Source organism: Anolis carolinensis, unplaced genomic scaffold (assembly GCF_035594765.1).
Source record: "Anolis carolinensis isolate JA03-04 unplaced genomic scaffold, rAnoCar3.1.pri scaffold_7, whole genome shotgun sequence".
NCBI lineage: Eukaryota > Metazoa > Chordata > Lepidosauria > Squamata > Dactyloidae > Anolis > Anolis carolinensis.
Genome location: NW_026943818.1, coordinates 28,449,956 through 28,469,132, shown reverse-complemented (window position 1 = coordinate 28,469,132; position 19,177 = coordinate 28,449,956). Strand labels below are relative to the sequence as shown.

Here is a 19,177-nt window from a genome sequence, read left to right as displayed (position 1 = left end):
AATGTCAGGGGAAAACGTTTACCCTTGACCTTAACTACCACCAGTTCCTCAATACTTTATTTCCCAGAACACCATATTTTGCCACAGCAACGCGTGGCCGGGCACAGCTAGTATAATATAATATAATAATATCTATATATATAAAAGGGTAATGGCGTTTCGGCCTAGGACAAAACAACAAAAGTACACATCCCAGAAACACTAACCCCTCATCCATGCCTCTATGTTCATACAACAAAAAGCTCCAGCTACTCCAGAAAACAGCCAGGCTTTGAGACTGCAAGGCTATTCACTGCTATTCCACCTGGCAAACAAAGGATTCCCATAAGCCATAGCAATGCGTGGCCGGGCAAAGCTAGTATAATAATATAATATAATATCATATCATAATAATGTAATATAATACAATATTATAATATAATATAATGTAATATAATATAATGTAATAATAATGTAATATAATATAATATTATAATATAATATCATATCATATCATATCATAATATAATATAATAATATCTATATATATATAAAAGGGTAATGGCGTTTCGGCCTAGGACAAAACAACAAAAGTACACATCCCAGAAACACTAAACTTGGCAGCATAACCCCTCGTCCATGACAGCCTGGAAAACTCTCAACAACCCTAATATAATATAATATAATATAATATAACAATATAATAATATCTATATATATAAAAGGGTAATGGCGTTTCGGCCTAGGACAAAACAACAAAACTACACATCCCAGAAACACTAAACTTGGCAGCAGAACCCCTCATCCATGCCTCTACGTTCATACAACAAAAAGCTCCAGCTACTCCAGAAAACAGCCAGGCTTTGAGACTGCAAGGCTATTCACTGCTATTCCACCTGGCCAACAAAGGATTCCCATAAGCCACAGCAACACGTGGCCGGGCAAAGCTAGTATAATAATATAATATAATATTATAATAATATAATATAATATCATAATATCGTAATATTATAATGTAATACAATATAATAATATAATATTATATTATAATATAATACAATACAATATAATAATCTCCCTTCAATCTCTGAAATACCATTATTATTATTATTATTATTGTTATTGTTATTATGGTTCGAAACGGTTTTCAAAGACAGCGAAAGGATGTTGTTGGGGTAGGAACGGCGGTCATATAATATTAACATTATTATCGTTGTTGTTGTTGTTGTGGTATAATAATAATAATAATAATAATAATATTGATATGGTTTGAAACAGCTTTCAAAGATGGCGAAAGGATGTTGTTGGGTAGGAAAGATGGTCTTATAATAATAACATTATTATTATTATTATTATTATAAGGATGTTGTTGGGGTAGGAAAAGTGGTTATATAATACTAACATTATTATTATTATTATTATTTATTCAAAGGATGTTGTTGGGGTAGGAAAGGTGGTCATATAATACTAACATTATTATTATTATTATTATTATTATTATTATTTTATTATGACACAGCAAACAAGATAGATATGCTGGATTTTGTATAATAAAATCACAAGTCGAACACTTCCCAATTATTATTATTATTATTATTATTATTATTATTATTATTATTATTATAAGGATGTTGTTGGGGTAGGAAAAGCGGTCATATAATACTAACATTATTATTATTATTATTATTTATTCAAAGGATGTTGTTGGGGTAGGAAAGGCGGTCATATAATACTAACATTATTATTATTATTATTATTATTATTTATTCAAAGGATGTTGTTGAGGTAGGAAAGGCGGTCATATAATACTAACATTATTATTATTATTATTATTATTATTATTTATTCAAAGGATGTTGTTGAGGTAGGAAAGGCGGTCATATAATACTAACATTATTATTATTATTATTATTATTATTTATTCAAAGGATGTTGTTGAGGTAGGAAAGGCGGTCATATAATACTAACATTATTATTATTATTATTATTATTATTTATTCAAAGGATGTTGTTGAGGTAGGAAAGGCGGTCATATAATACTAACATTATTATTATTATTATTATTATTATTATTATTATTATTATTATTATGACACAGCAAACAAGATAGATATGCTGGATTTTGTATCATAAAATCACAAGTCGAACACTTCCTAATTATTATTATTATTATTATTATTATTATTATTATTATTATTATTATAAGGATGCTGTTGGGGTAGGAAAGGCGGTCATATAATACTAACACTATTATTATTATTATTATTATTATTATTATTATTATTATTATTATTATTATTTTATGACACAGCAAACAAGATAGACATGCTGGATTCCGTATCACAAAATCACAAGTCGAACACTTCCCAAGTGTCTAGGACTGTATGATGTATTATTATTATTATTATTATTATTATTATTATTATTATTTTATTATGACACAGCGAACAAGATAGACATGCTGGATTTTGTATCATAAAATCACAAGTCGAACACTTCCCTATTATTATTATTATTACTATTATTATGGTATGACAATCGTAATAATAATAATAATAATAATAATACAGTAGAGTCTCACTTATCCAACATTCGCTTATCCAACGTTCTGGATTATCCAACGCATTTTTGTAGTCAATGTTTTCAATATATCATGATATTTTGGTGCTAAATTCGTAAATACAGTAATTACTACATAGCATTATTGCGTATTGAACTACTTTTTCTGACAAATTTGTTGTATAACATGATGTTCTGGTGCTTAATTTGTAAAATCATAACCTAATTTGATGTTTAATAGGCTTTTCCTTAATCTCTCCTTATTATCCAACATATTCGCTTATCCAACATTCTGTCAGCCCGTTTACGTTGGATAAGTGAGACTCTACTGTAATAATAATATGGTTCGAAACGGCTTTGAAAGATGGCGAAAAGATGTGCTTTGAGAGCATACATAGCTCTTAAAAGCATTTGATCAATAAATCATTAGTCCTCCGCTAATGGACTATTATTCATAATGGATAATGCTTGTCCGTCCTCCCAGCAAACCTTTAACCCTTTCTTCCTGGGTTCCTAATACCATTTCCTCGTTGTTTCCGCTATAAAAATATGGGGAAAAAATTATTAAAACAGCACAAGACACATTCGGGCAGCAGGAGACCCGTAGGTGCAATTTCACCGAGACCACGATGGAGAAAAGGACGTTCTTTTCGTATTTTTGTGCCGTAGGGCAATTGATCCTATCAATAGATCCCTGTTCCGTTGTTCGGACCCCGCCCTGGAAATAATGAGATGACAAAGATATACTTGCTTTGCAAAGCGGATCCTCCCGGAATGGATTCGGAGGCAGAGATGAAACCGATGCGTCTAAGAGAAGAATCAATTCGGAAGACGATTGTTATTGTCTGGAAGACAGAAAAATAAACGAGCAAAAGGGAAGAGAAGCCGACAAGTGGAGTCCTCCTGGTAGCGTCTGAACACGGAATTATATATATATATGGCATGTCCGATCAATGAAAAAAATGTTTCAATTCTCGTTTCTAAAGTAGGGGGCGCTGGCGCTTCGATATAGAAAGTATTTCCGATTTTTTTTCACCCAAAAATTTCGGATATTTCCGAAAATTCGTAATGATTCTAAATGTTTCTAAAATGCGTGTCCGCCCCACAATATCATAGATATTAGGCATGTCCGATCAATGAAAAAAATGTTTCAATTCTCGTTTCTAAAGTAGGGGGCGCTGGCGCTTCGATATAGAAAGTATTTCCGATTTTTTCACCCCAAAATTTCGGATATTTCCGAAAATTCGTAATGATTCTAAATGTTTCTAAAATGGCGGACGCGAAAAAAAAGGAACCCGGGGTGGGGGTGGGGGGGGGTGGGACTTTTACACGGCTCTCCCATCTTCATTTCTTGAGCTATCCTCATCAAATTTGCCATGCTCCCATTCAAGGTAGGTTGCAGAAACAAACAAAACATTTAAAAGAGAACTGGCTCAAACTCATACATAGGTGGTATTTAACACCAAAAAAGGTTGGTCTAATGTATAAAAATACAAACAACAAATGCTGGAGGCGTAAAACCCAAACAGGTTCCTACTTCCATATGTGGTGGAAATGTAGGAAGCTAGAAAGATTCTGGACTGTAATCCTGGAGGAGAGTAATGTAATTTTAAAGACTAAATTTGTTAAAAAAACCAGAACTGCTCTTGTTAGGTTTATATGACCCTAGGGATAAGATTGATCCTAATACAGACAAACTTTTTACTTTTTTTATCACTGCAGCAAGACTCGCGATCGCAAGACTCTGGAAATCTACACAAACACCAACAAAAGAATTATGGTTAGATAAACTATTGGAGATCAAAAATATGGATCAACTATCTTTTCTGATCAAAAGAACTAATGGAACAATATTGAAAGCTACTGACTGGACCAACTTTGAGGACTATTTAAAGAATAAAATACAAATAAGTAAAGATTGATCTAAAGATTTGAGAAGAACTAAAGATGGAAGTCAATTCACCCCTCCACCCCGCCTCCCTTACACAGTTATTGTTGTATTGTTCTATTGCCAATGTATGTTTGTTTGTTCGTTGAGAAAAATCACAATAAAAAAAAAATTAAAATTAAGATTTCATTGGAAAAATAATGTATCAAATGTAATAAACTAAATTGCCTGAAAAAATTTTTTTTTTTAAAAAAAATATTTTTTAAAAAAATTTTGGGGGGAAAAAATAACGAAACATTAAGAGACAATTAGAGAATGGGCCGACGATGGTTTGAATTACATTGCTGGTTGTGCTGTGAGGCAATGTCTCGGAATGCGTATCAAAAAGCGAGAACAATCCGAAATAATTCCGATATACGATTCAAAATGATTTTTTGGACATGTCTAATATATATATATATAGGTAATGAAATTTTGGCCTAGGACAAAACAACAAAACACCCCACAACCTCGAAAATACTAATAATATTACACCATAATGTTATAGTACAATATAGTACAATGCTTATATTGTGCTATAATAATTATAATATACTGTATATACATATAATATTGATATTATAATGTACAGTAGAGTCTGACTTATCCAACGTTCTGGATTATCCAACGCATTTTTGTAGTCAATGTTTTCAATACATTGTGATATTCTGGTGCTAAATTCGTAAATACAGTAATTACTACATAGCATTATTGCGTATTGAACTACTTTTTCTGACAAATTTGTTGTATAACATGATGTTCTGGTGCTTAATTTGTAAAATCATAACCTAATTTGATGTTTAATAGGCTTTTCCTTAATCTCTCCTTATTATCCAACATATTCGCTTATCCAACATTCTGTCAGCCCGTTTACGTTGGATAAGTGAGACTCTACTGTAATAATAATATGGTTCGAAACGGCTTTGAAAGATGGCGAAAAGATGTGCTTTGAGAGCATACATAGCTCTTAAAAGCATTTGATCAATAAATCATTAGTCCTCCGCTAATGGACTATTATTCATAATGGATAATGCTTGTCCGTCCTCCCAGCAAACCTTTAACCCTTTCTTCCTGGGTTCCTAATACCATTTCCTCGTTGTTTCCGCTATAAAAATATGGGGAAAAAATTATTAAAACAGCACAAGACACATTCGGGCAGCAGGAGACCCGTAGGTGCAATTTCACCGAGACCACGATGGAGAAAAGGACGTTCTTTTCGTATTTTTGTGCCGTAGGGCAATTGATCCTATCAATAGATCCCTGTTCCGTTGTTCGGACCCCGCCCTGGAAATAATGAGATGACAAAGATATACTTGCTTTGCAAAGCGGATCCTCCCGGAATGGATTCGGAGGCAGAGATGAAACCGATGCGTCTAAGAGAAGAATCAATTCGGAAGACGATTGTTATTGTCTGGAAGACAGAAAAATAAACGAGCAAAAGGGAAGAGAAGCCGACAAGTGGAGTCCTCCTGGTAGCGTCTGAACACGGAATTATATATATATATGGCATGTCCGATCAATGAAAAAAATGTTTCAATTCTCGTTTCTAAAGTAGGGGGCGCTGGCGCTTCGATATAGAAAGTATTTCCGATTTTTTTTCACCCAAAAATTTCGGATATTTCCGAAAATTCGTAATGATTCTAAATGTTTCTAAAATGCGTGTCCGCCCCACAATATCATAGATATTAGGCATGTCCGATCAATGAAAAAAATGTTTCAATTCTCGTTTCTAAAGTAGGGGGCGCTGGCGCTTCGATATAGAAAGTATTTCCGATTTTTTCACCCCAAAATTTCGGATATTTCCGAAAATTCGTAATGATTCTAAATGTTTCTAAAATGGCGGACGCGAAAAAAAAGGAACCCGGGGTGGGGGTGGGGGGGGGTGGGACTTTTACACGGCTCTCCCATCTTCATTTCTTGAGCTATCCTCATCAAATTTGCCATGCTCCCATTCAAGGTAGGTTGCAGAAACAAACAAAACATTTAAAAGAGAACTGGCTCAAACTCATACATAGGTGGTATTTAACACCAAAAAAGGTTGGTCTAATGTATAAAAATACAAACAACAAATGCTGGAGGCGTAAAACCCAAACAGGTTCCTACTTCCATATGTGGTGGAAATGTAGGAAGCTAGAAAGATTCTGGACTGTAATCCTGGAGGAGAGTAATGTAATTTTAAAGACTAAATTTGTTAAAAAACCAGAACTGCTCTTGTTAGGTTTATATGACCCTAGGGATAAGATTGATCCTAATACAGACAAACTTTTTACTTTTTTTATCACTGCAGCAAGACTCGCGATCGCAAGACTCTGGAAATCTACACAAACACCAACAAAAGAATTATGGTTAGATAAACTATTGGAGATCAAAAATATGGATCAACTATCTTTTCTGATCAAAAGAACTAATGGAACAATATTGAAAGCTACTGACTGGACCAACTTTGAGGACTATTTAAAGAATAAAATACAAATAAGTAAAGATTGATCTAAAGATTTGAGAAGAACTAAAGATGGAAGTCAATTCACCCCTCCACCCCGCCTCCCTTACACAGTTATTGTTGTATTGTTCTATTGCCAATGTATGTTTGTTTGTTCGTTGAGAAAAATCACAATAAAAAAAATTAAAATTAAGATTTCATTGGAAAAATAATGTATCAAATGTAATAAACTAAATTGCCTGAAAAAAAATTTTTTTTTTAAAAAAAATATTTTTTAAAAAAATTTTGGGGGGAAAAAATAACGAAACATTAAGAGACAATTAGAGAATGGGCCGACGATGGTTTGAATTACATTGCTGGTTGTGCTGTGAGGCAATGTCTCGGAATGCGTATCAAAAAGCGAGAACAATCCGAAATAATTCCGATATACGATTCAAAATGATTTTTTGGACATGTCTAATATATATATATATATATATATATATATATAGGTAATGAAATTTTGGCCTAGGACAAAACAACAAAACACCCCACAACCTCGAAAATACTAATAATATTACACCATAATGTTATAGTACAATATAGTACAATGCTTATATTGTGCTATAATAATTATAATATACTGTATATACATATAATATTGATATTATAATGTACAGTAGAGTCTGACTTATCCAACGTTCTGGATTATCCAACGCATTTTTGTAGTCAATGTTTTCAATACATTGTGATATTCTGGTGCTAAATTCGTAAATACAGTAATTACTACATAGCATTACTGCATATTGAACTACTTTTTCTGTCAAATTTGTTGTATAACATGAGGTTTTGGTGCTTAATTTGTAAAATCATAACCTAATTTGATGTTAATAGGCTTTTCCTTATTCTCTCCTTATTATCCAACATATTAGCTTATCCAACATTCTGCCGGCCCATTTATGTTGGATAAGCGAGACTCTACTGTAATACAATAATATATTATATATTAATATTATGCTATGCTAATATATTGTATATACATATATTGACCATATTATGTAATCTATATATATAAAAGGGTAACGAAATTTCGGCCTAGGACAAAACAACAAAACTAAACACCCCCCAACCTCGAAAATTGACAGCACAACCCCTCATCCACGCCTCTACGTTCATACAACGAAACGAAAAGAAAAATAAAGTCCTAATTAGAGGGAGAGGAATAAATGTTTTTACCCAATTGCTGCCAGTTAGAAGGCTAAGCTCCACCCACTTGGTCTCCTAGCAACCCACTCAGCCCAGGGGACAGGCAGAGTTAGGCCTCACTTAGGCCTCTTGCACACTGACTATAAAATACAGATTATCTGATTGGGATTAAATGGCAGTGTAGACTCAAGGCCCTTCCACACAGCTATATAACCCATTTAGAATCTTATATTATCTGCTTTGAACTGGATTATCTTGACTCCACACTGCCATATAATCCACTTCAGTGTGCATTTTATCCAGCTCTGTAGAAGGGGCCTCATATAATCCAGTTCTAAGCAGATAATATAAGATTATAAATATACAGTAGTCTCTCACTTATCCAACATAAACAAGCTGGCAGAACGTTGGATAAGTGAATATGTTGGATAATAAGAAGGGATTCAGGAAAAGCCGATTAAACATCAAATTAGATTATGATTTTACAAATTAAGCACCAAAACATCATGTTATACAACAAATTTGATAGAAAAAGTAGTTCAATAGGCAGTAATGCTATGCAGTAATTACTGCATTTATGAATTTAGCACCAAAATATCATAATGAATTTAAAACATTGACTACAAAAACATTGTAGTTTTAAAAGGCAGACTGCGTTGGATAATCCAGAACACTGGATCAGCGAATGTTGGATAAGTGAGATTCTACTGTAATATGAAATAATTACTGTGGTCATCCAGTCCAACCCAATACTGCCATGGAGGACACAATCCAAGCACTCCCAACAGATGGCCACCCAGCCTCTCAATACTACTACTACTACTACTACTACTACTAATAATAATAATAATAATAATAATAATAATAATAATAATAATAATAATAATAAACATAATCATACAATCCTAAGGTTTGGAGAGACCCCTAAGGATCATCCAGATCAACTTCCTTCTACCATGCAGGAGGACACAATCCAAGCACTTCTGACAGATGGCCATCCAGCCTCTACATAATAATAATAATAATAATAATAATAATAATAATAATAATAATAATAATAACAACAACATCATACAATCCTAAGGTCTGGAGTGACCCCTAAGGATCATCCAGATCAACTTCTTTCTACCATGCAGGAGGACACAATCCAAGCACTCCTGACAGATGGCCATCCAGCCTCAACATAATAATGATGATGAAGATAATAATAATAATAATAATAATAATAATAATAATAATAATAATAATAGCATAGAATCCAAGAGTTTGGAGAGACCCCTAAGGGCCATCCAGCCCAACCCTTTCTACTATGCAGCAGGACACAATCCAAGCGTTCACAACACATGGACAACGTATAAATACTATACAATACTACACAGGGACAGAGACCCCCTCTACCCTCACCACTTTCACAGTACACAAACAACCAAATGCATACTAAACATAAAGACAACCATACAACAGACATTCAATACCACCACTACCTCAACAAGTTCTCACCAACACCACCAGACACCACAGCAACGCGTGGCCGGGCATAGCTAGTAAGATTATAAATGGGCTATATAGCTGTGTGGAAGGGCCTTGAGTCTACACTGCCATATAATCTAGTTAAAATCAGACAATCTGTATTTTATAGGCAGTGTGGAAGAGGCCAAAGTGAGGCCTAACTCTGCCTGTCACCTGGGCTGTGGGTTGCTAGGAGACCAAGTGGGCGGAGCTTAGCCCTCTAACTGGCAGCAATTGGATAAAAACAATTATTCCTCTCCCTCTAATTAGGACTTTATTTTTCTTTTCTTTTTGTTGTATGAACGTAGAGGCATGGATGAGGGGTTGTGCTGCCAAGTTTAGTGTTTCTGGGATGTGTAGTTTTGTTGTTTTGCCCTAGGCCGAAATTTCATTACCCTTTTATAGATATAGATATAGACTAGGCCGAAATCTCATTACCCTTTTATATATATAGATGTGGAAGAGGCCTAAGTGAGGCCTAACTCTGCCTGTCCCCTGGGCTGATATAGATATATATAGATATAGACTAGGCCGAAATTTCATCACCCTTTTATATATATAGATATAGACTAGGCCGAAATCTCATTACCCTTTTATATATATAGATGTGGAAGAGGCCTAAGTGAGGCCTAACTCTGCCTGTCCCCTGGGCTGATATAGATATATATAGATATAGACTAGGCCGAAATCTCATTACCCTTTTATATATATAGATGTGGAAGAGGCCTAAGTGAGGCCTAACTCTGCCTGTCCCCTGGGCTGATATAGATATATATAGATATAGACTAGGCCGAAATCTCATTACCCTTTTATATATATAGATGTGGAAGAGGCCTAAGTGAGGCCTAACTCTGCCTGTCCCCTGGGCTGATATAGATATATATAGATATAGACTAGGCCGAAATCTCATTACCCTTTTATATATATAGATGTGGAAGAGGCCTAAGTGAGGCCTAACTCTGCCTGTCCCCTGGGCTGATATAGATATATATAGATATAGACTAGGCCGAAATCTCATTACCCTTTTATATATATAGATGTGGAAGAGGCCTAAGTGAGGCCTAACTCTGCCTGTCCCCTGGGCTGATATAGATATATATAGATATAGACTAGGCCGAAATCTCATTACCCTTTTATATATATAGATGTGGAAGAGGCCTAAGTGAGGCCTAACTCTGCCTGTCCCCTGGGCTGATATAGATATATATAGATATAGACTAGGCCGAAATTTTATTACCCTTTTATATATATAGATAGATATAGACTAGGCCGAAATTTTATTACCCTTTTATATATATAGATATAGACTAGGCCGAAATCTCATTACCCTTTTATATATATAGATGTGGAAGAGGCCTAAGTGAGGCCTAACTCTGCCTGTCCCCTGGGCTGATATAGATATATATAGATATAGACTAGGCCGAAATTTCATTACCCTTTTATATATATAGATATAGACTAGGCCGAAATTTTATTACCCTTTTATATATATAGATATAGACTAGGCCGAAATTTCATTACCCTTTTATATATATAGAAATACACCAAGTCCTATCACAACATATCTATCTATCTATCTATCTATCTATCTATCTATCTATCTATCTATGTATCTAGCATTCCACTATCTATCTCTTTCATCTATCTATTCTTTTCCTTCCTTCCTTCCTTCTCTCCTTCTTCTTCTTTCTTTGGATCCTCGAAACCAGGACTCGGGTTCTACGTTCTACGTACTTACTTTTGTGATGGTTAGAACGGCGAGGCCTCTCGTTTCTCGGCCTCGGAAGGGAAAAAATAATAAACGCCGATGGAAATGATTACGCAGTTGTGCGGAGAAGGCCTCTTTCCTCTCTTCGGGGACGGATATTGTGAACATCTGTTGGGCAGGAAGTAAGAGAGCGTGAGACAGCAAGGCTTGGCTTTTATCTCATCATTCATATATATATATATATATATATATATATATATATTCAAATTCTTCTGCCGCTGGCTGTGGTTTTAGCCCATGGGTTCGTCACAAGAGCCAACCCAGAAGAGTCAGGCGGAGAAAGTTCCGTTATTCTAACTGTTGTGTTTTTACGACTCTCGAGAGATCAAAAGGGGAAGGAAACGAGAAGAGCCGAACAAGTCTCATGATCATATAATAATAATAATAATAATAATAATAATAATAATAATGATACGATCAAGACCTCAAATCATACCCTATGCACCCTCGCAGTGATGTTGACCGGCTATATCTGCCTAGAAGATCAGGGGGCAGAGGACTCTTGCAAGTCAAACAAGCACTCAAAGAAGAGGAACATGCCCTGGCAGAATATGTAAAGCAAATTTTGGATTGAAGTCCAAAATCAGAAACTCCTCAAAGCACAGCAGACAAACAGCCAGTACAAGAAAACCGCACTACAAACTAGAGCAGAATAAGTACAAGAAAACCGCACTACAAACTAGAGCAGAATAAGTACAAGAAAACCGCACTACAAACTAGAGCAGAATCAGTACAAGAAAACCGCACTACAAACTAGAGCAGAACCAGTACAAGAAAACCGCACTACAAACTAGAGCAGAATCAGTACAAGAAAACCGCACTACAAACTAGAGCAGAATAAGTACAAGAAAACCGCACTACAAACTAGAGCAGAATCAGTACAAGAAAACCGCACTACAAACTAGAGCAGAATCAGTACAAGAAAACCGCACTACAAACTATTTTATTTATTTATTTATTTACATTACTTTTACCCCTCCTTTCTCTCCTAGGAGACTCAAAGCGGCTTACAGTAAATAGGCAAAAATTCAATGCCTAAAAGCAATGTAAAAACAACAATTCATATAAAACAATCTACAAAACAACAGTTCATATAAAACAGATACCATTACAAAATAAAAACATATTATATAAAATTTTAAGAATGTCCAAGATTAAAATCCATTCATCCAGAATCCTCAAGTCTTCGTACAGGTCATGTAAAGTCCATGTTCTCATTCATTAAAAGCTTGTGTGCACAACCATGTCTTTAAGGCTTTCCTAAAGCCTAGGAGAGTTGGTATCTAGAGCAGAATAAGTACAAGAAAACCGCACTACAAATTAGAGCAGAATCAGTACAAGAAAACCGCACTACAAATTAGAGCAGAATAAGTACAAGAAAACCGCACTACAAATTAGAGCAGAATAAGTACAAGAAAACCGCACTACAAACTATAGCTGGCAGCTGGCACAACAAAACACTGCAAGGAAAGTTCCTTGACAAAATTGAAGGAAAAGCTGATAAGGAGAAGACCTGACTCTGGCTCACGAATGGGACCCTGAAGAAGGAGACAGAAGGCCTGATCCTTGCAGCCCAGGAGCAAGACATCAGGACAAAGGCCATTCAGGCCAAGATTGAAAAATCAGCTGATGACCCAAAATGCAGACTGTACAAGGAAACCAACGAAACCATGGATCATCTCCTCAGCTGCTGTAAGGAAATCGCACAGACAGACTACAAACAGAGGCACAACTATGTGGCCCAAAGGATTCATTGGAACTTATGCCTCAAGTCCCACCTCCCAGCAGCAAAGACCTGGTGGGATCACAAACCAGCAAAAGTATTGGAAAATGAGCACGCAAAGATACTGTGGGACTTCCGAATCCAGACTGACAAAGTTCTGGAACACAACACACCAGACATCACAGTTGTGGAAAAGAACAAGGTTTGGATCATTGATGTCGCCCTCCCAGGTGAAAAACAACACGAAAACTCAGCCGCTCTCAGGACCTCAAGACTGAACTTCAAAGACTCTGGCAGAAACCAGTGCAGGTGGTCCCGGTGGTGATCGGCACACTGGGTACCGGGCCAAAAGATCTCAGCCGGCGTTTGGAAACAATAGACATTGACAAAATCACGATCTGCCAACTGCAAGAGGCCACCCGACTGGGATCTGCAGCATCATCTGAAAATACATCACAGAGTCCTAGACACTTGGGAAGTGTTCGACTTGTGATTTTGTGATACGAAATCCAGCATGTCTATCTTGTTTGCTGTGTCATAATAAAATAATAATAATAATAATAATAATAATAATAATAATAATAATACATGACACAGTCCTAGACACTTGGGAAGTGTTCAACTTGTGATTTTGTGATACGAAATCCAGCATATCTATCTTGTTTGCTGTGTAATAATAATAATAATAATAATAATAATAATAATAATAATAATAATAATACATGACACAGTCCTAGACACTTGGGAAGTGTTCAACTTGTGATTTTGTGATACGAAATCCAGCATATCTATCTTGTTTGCTGTGTAATAATAACAATAATAATAATAATAATAATAATAATAATAATAATAATACATGACACAGTCCTAGACACTTGGGAAGTGTTCAACTTGTGATTTTGTGATACGAAATCCAGCATGTCTATCTTGTTTGCTGTGTCATAATAAAATAATAATAATAATAATATCCTACTGCAATTGCACCCACAACACCACCACTATGAGTAGAAATACCCTAGGTGCAATTTCACAGAGACCACGATGGAGAAAATTATATTTTAATAATAATGGAGACAATTACGTTTTAATAATAATAATAATAATAATAATGATGATGATGGAAGTTTTGGAAACAAGGAGGAGTCCAGGCCTGGTTTGTTTGTTTGTTTACTTCCCTAGAAACGGGAACGAATCCAGCCCGTTCAAAGCAGGATATGATGATGATATTACTATATTAATATTGTATATTATTGTATTATTATTTTATGTTTATATTATGTACAGTTATTATATATTATTGTGTTCTATTTTAAAATATTATTGTTTGTATTAATTATATACTATTATTTTATTACTACAGTATATTATTGTATTTTTATATCATCTTGATATATACAATATTATAGTTTATTAGTTTGTATATTGTTTATATTATCTGCTATAAAATATATTGTAATGTTTATATATTATATATTATTGTTACAGTATTTATATTATACTGTTTGTATTATACTATATACTATACTAGCTGTGTTGGTCAGTCTACATTCGGTTGTATTGATGCTGTGACCTCCACCTTTTTTATACTCACATTAGTCGTAGTATTTGAAGTCTGTTACCTTCTTCAATTTTTGTGTTGATTGATAATTTCTTGAGAGTTTTGTGGGTCCGGATTGTGGTTTTGTAGTGTGGTTGTGTTGTTACAACCGGGAGGGAAGGCTTTTGCATTGTGTTGCCAAGTTTCGTATTTCTGGGGCGTTTAGTTGTGTTGTTATAGTCATGATCCATTGTTGTGAGTTTTGTGTGTCTGGATTGTGGTTTTGTAGTGTGGTTGTGTTGTTACAACCGGGAGGGAAGGCTTTTGCATTGTGTTGCCAAGTTTCGTATTTCTGGGGCGTTTAGTTGTGTTGTTATAGTCATGATCCATTGTTGTGAGTTTTGTGTGTCTGGATTGTGGTTTTGTAGTGTGGTTGTGTTGTTACAACCGGGAGGGAAGGCTTTTGCATTGTGTTGCCAAGTTTCGTATTTCTGGGGCGTTTAGTTGTGTTGTTATAGTCATGATCCATTGTTGTGAGTTTTGTGTGTCTGGATTGTGGTTTTGTGGTGTGGTTGTGTTGTTACAACCGGGAGGGAAGGCTTTTGGATTGTGTTGTCAAGTTTTGTATTTCTGGGGCGTTTAGTTGTGTTGTTATAGTCACAATGCGTTGTTGTGAGTTTTGTGGGTCCGGATTGTGGTTTTGTGGTGTTACAACCGGGAGGGAAGGCTTTTGTGTTGTGTTGCCAAGTTTCGTATTTCTGGGGTGTTTAGTTGTGTTGTTATAGTCACGATGCGTTGTTGTGAGATTTGTGGGTCCGGATTGTGGTTTTGTGGTGTTACAACCGGGAGGGAAGGCTTTTGCGTTGTGTTGCCAAGTTTTGTATTTCTGGGGTGTTTAGTTGTGTTGTCATAGTCACTATGCGTTGTTGTGAGTTTTGTGGGTCCGGATTGTGGTTTTGTGGTGTGGTTGTGTTGTTACAACCAGGAGGTAAGGCTTTTGCGTTGTGTTGCCATGTTTTGTATTTCTGGGGCGTTTAGTTGTGTTGTGCAAACAACTTTATCCTTTTATATATATATAAATTATATATCATTGTATTACTATATATTTATATTACATCTATATATATAAAAGAGTGATGGAATCCTGGCGACCTACAAAACAACAAAACTAAACACCCCACAACCTCGAAAATTGACAGCACAACCCCTCATCCACGCCTCTAGGTTGATACGACAAAAAGAAAAATAAAGTCCTAATTAGAGGGAGAGGAATAATCGTTTTTATCCAATTGCTGCCAGTTAGAAGGCTAAGCTCCACCCACTTTGTCTCCTAGCAACCCACTCAGCCCAGGAGACAAGCAAAGTTAGGCCTCACTTTGGCCTCTTCCACACTGCCTATAAAATACAGACACCACCAGACAACGCCACAGCAACGCGTGGCCGGGCACAGCTAGTATTATATATTATTGTATCATTATCTTTGTATTATATTTTTATTATATTGTTTATATTATATATTACTAACTGTGCCCGGCCACGCGTTGCTGTGGCAAAGTGGTGGTGGTATTGGTTAAAAATTGTTGTGTAATTTTTATTTGACGTTATTTGCAATTTTTTATTAATTTTATTGTAAGTTATCTTTTTATTTATTATATTTTATTGTTTTCTTGTATTATCTTTAGTTATTTTCTGTTACTATAGTGTTTTATTGTATTAATTTTTAGTGTTTTTTATTATTTTTTATTGAGTTGCTAGGAGACCAAGTTGGAGGAGCTTAGCCTTCTAACTGGCAGCAATTGGATAAAAGCAATTATTCCTTTCTCTCTAATTAGGACTTTATTTTTCTTTTCTTTTTGTTGTATCAACCTAGAGGCGTGGATGATGGGTTGTGTTGTCAAATTTCGAGGTTGGGGGGCCTGTAGTTTTGTTGTTTTGTGGGTCGCCGTGATGCCATCACTCTTTTATATATATAGATAGATGGCACATTGCCTGTTGTGGGGTTTGGCCTTTTTTTGGTGTTGTGGTTGTGTTTTTTGTGTGATTGTGTTGTAACTTACTGGAGGCAGGGATGATGGATTGTGTTGCCAATTTTAGAGTTTGGTGGGTGTTGGGTTTTGTTGTTTTGTGAGTTGCCGTGATGCCAAAAGCCTTTTATATATATAGACTAGCTGTGCCCTGCCATGTGTTGCTGTGGCGAAGTCTGGTGGTATGGGAAATAAAAGTATTACTACATGTCAGACTTTGGGGACTGCAAGGAGCGCCATTACCTTCCCGGCAAAGAGGTACCTATTGCTCTACTCACCTCAGCATGCTTTCCAACTGCTCGGTGGGCAGAAGCTGGGGCTAACGGCGGGAGCTCACTCCACTCCCTGGATTCAAAGTCCCGGTGGGGGTCGCAGCACCAGTGAAGCCATTCAAGTTGGCCAACGATGGAGTCCTTTAGGTATGAAGCAGCCAGGCTTTGAAGCTGCAAGGCTATTTAAACTGGGTAACAATGAGATTGTTCTGGCCTTGTCTCGGGTTTTTTTTGGATGGCCACTCGTTGGAAACGTGAGGAGTATGGTGGCCAAATTTGGTGTGATTTGGCCCAGGGGTTTTGTTGTTATCTCAGTCCGAATGGGTTGACTCTGTGGTCCCAATGCACCGTGACTGTGCACTATCGGGCACAAGACTCTCATGAAAGAGGCAAATCGATTGCTCTGGATTCGAGGGAAAGCCTGCAGCATTTAACCACTTTGAAGGCCCCACGTTCTGGGAAAACGGCATTGCAAGCAGACCGTAAAGGAATGTAAACCACCCCAGAAAAGCATCCGCTTAAATACACAAGCTTGTTATTTATAGCCCTAAGTAAATATGCAAGTCACGTTTGTTATTACAAAACAGAAGGGGCCCCTTGGTGTTCTCTAGCTAACGGAGGCCCGGTTATACAAGCCAAGCCAAGATTATATTATATATTAATACAACATAATAATATGCTATACTAATATATTGTATATACATATAAAATTAATATTATAATGTAATATATTATATAATATTATGCCGTACTAATATATTGCATATACAAATAAAATTAATATTATGTAATACAATACATATGCTATACCTATATTGTATATACAGTAGAGTCTCACTTATCCAACATAAACGGGCCGGCAGAACGTTGGATAAGCGAATATGTTGGATAATAAGGAGAGATTAAGGAGAAGCCTATTAAACATCAAATTAGGTTATGATTTTACAAATTAAGCACCAAAACATCATGTTTTACCACAAATTTGGTAGAAAAAGTAGTTCAATATGCAGTAATGCTACGTAGTAATTACTGTATTTACGAATTTAGCACCAAAATATCACGATGTATTGAAAACATTGACTACAAAAATGCGTTGGATAATCCAGAACGTTGGATAAGCGAGTGTTGGATAAGTGAGACTCTACTGTACATATAAAATTAATATTATAAAGTAATACATTGTATAGTATTATGTTATACTAATATATTGTATATACTGTACATATAAAACATTATGTAATACAATATATAATATTATGCTATACCAATATATTGTATATACATATAAAATTATTATAATATAATACACTATATTATATAATAATATTATGCCATACTAATATATTGCATATACAAATAAAATTAATATTATGTAATACAATACATATTATGCTATACCTATATTGTATATACATATAAAATTAATATTATAAAGTAATACATTGTATAGTATTATGTTATACTAATATATTGTATATACTGTACATATAAAACATTATGTAATACAATATATAATATTATGCTATACCAATATATTGTATATACATATAAAATTATTATAATATAATACACTATATTATATAATAATATTATGCCATACTAATATATTGCATATACAAATAAAATTAATATTATGTAATACAATACATATGCTATACCTATATTGTATATACATATAAAATTAATATTATAAAGTAATACATTGTATAGTATTATGTTATACTAATATATTGTATATACTGTACATATAAAATATTATGTAATACAATATATTATATAATATTATGCTATACGAATATATTGTATATACATATAAAATTATTATAATATAATACACTATATTATATAATAATATTATGCCATACTAATATATTGCATATACAAATAAAATTAATATTATAAAGTAATACATTATATAGTATTATGCTATACTAATATATTGTATATACATATATAATTGATATTGTAATGTAATATATTATATAATAATATGCTATAGTAATATATTGTATATACATATAAAATTGATATTGTCATCAGGGGATATTATTTCCTAAAGGTTGTGAATATACAATATTTCTGATTTTTTTTTTGTCTGTTGGAGGCAAGTATGAATGTTGCAATTAGGAAAAATGATTAGGATGTAATGGCCTTGCAGCTTTAAAGCCTGGCTGTTTCCTCCCTGAGTGAATTTTTTGTTGGGAGGTGTTAGCTGGCCCTGATTGTGTCCTGTCTGGAATTCTCTTGTTTTCAG

The 19,177-nt window shown here is 34.7% G+C and overlaps 1 protein-coding gene across 3 annotated transcripts in view; it reads right to left on the bottom strand.

Annotated features, from left to right (window-relative positions):
* The window catches only part of trpv2 (transient receptor potential cation channel subfamily V member 2), a 52,957-nt gene extending 41,403 nt beyond the window's left edge, over window positions 1-11,554 (bottom strand). Inside the window, exon 1 of one of the 3 annotated variants that reach the window (XM_062960355.1) lies at window positions 11,338-11,554. The gene's annotated coding sequence lies outside the window, so the exon portion shown is untranslated. Of the gene's footprint in view, window positions 1-3,289; window positions 3,792-11,337 lie in introns of those variants that run through there. The other 2 variants (XM_062960356.1, XM_062960354.1) reach the window with 2 other exon arrangements.
* Between the last annotated feature and the right edge of the window lie 7,623 nt (window positions 11,555-19,177).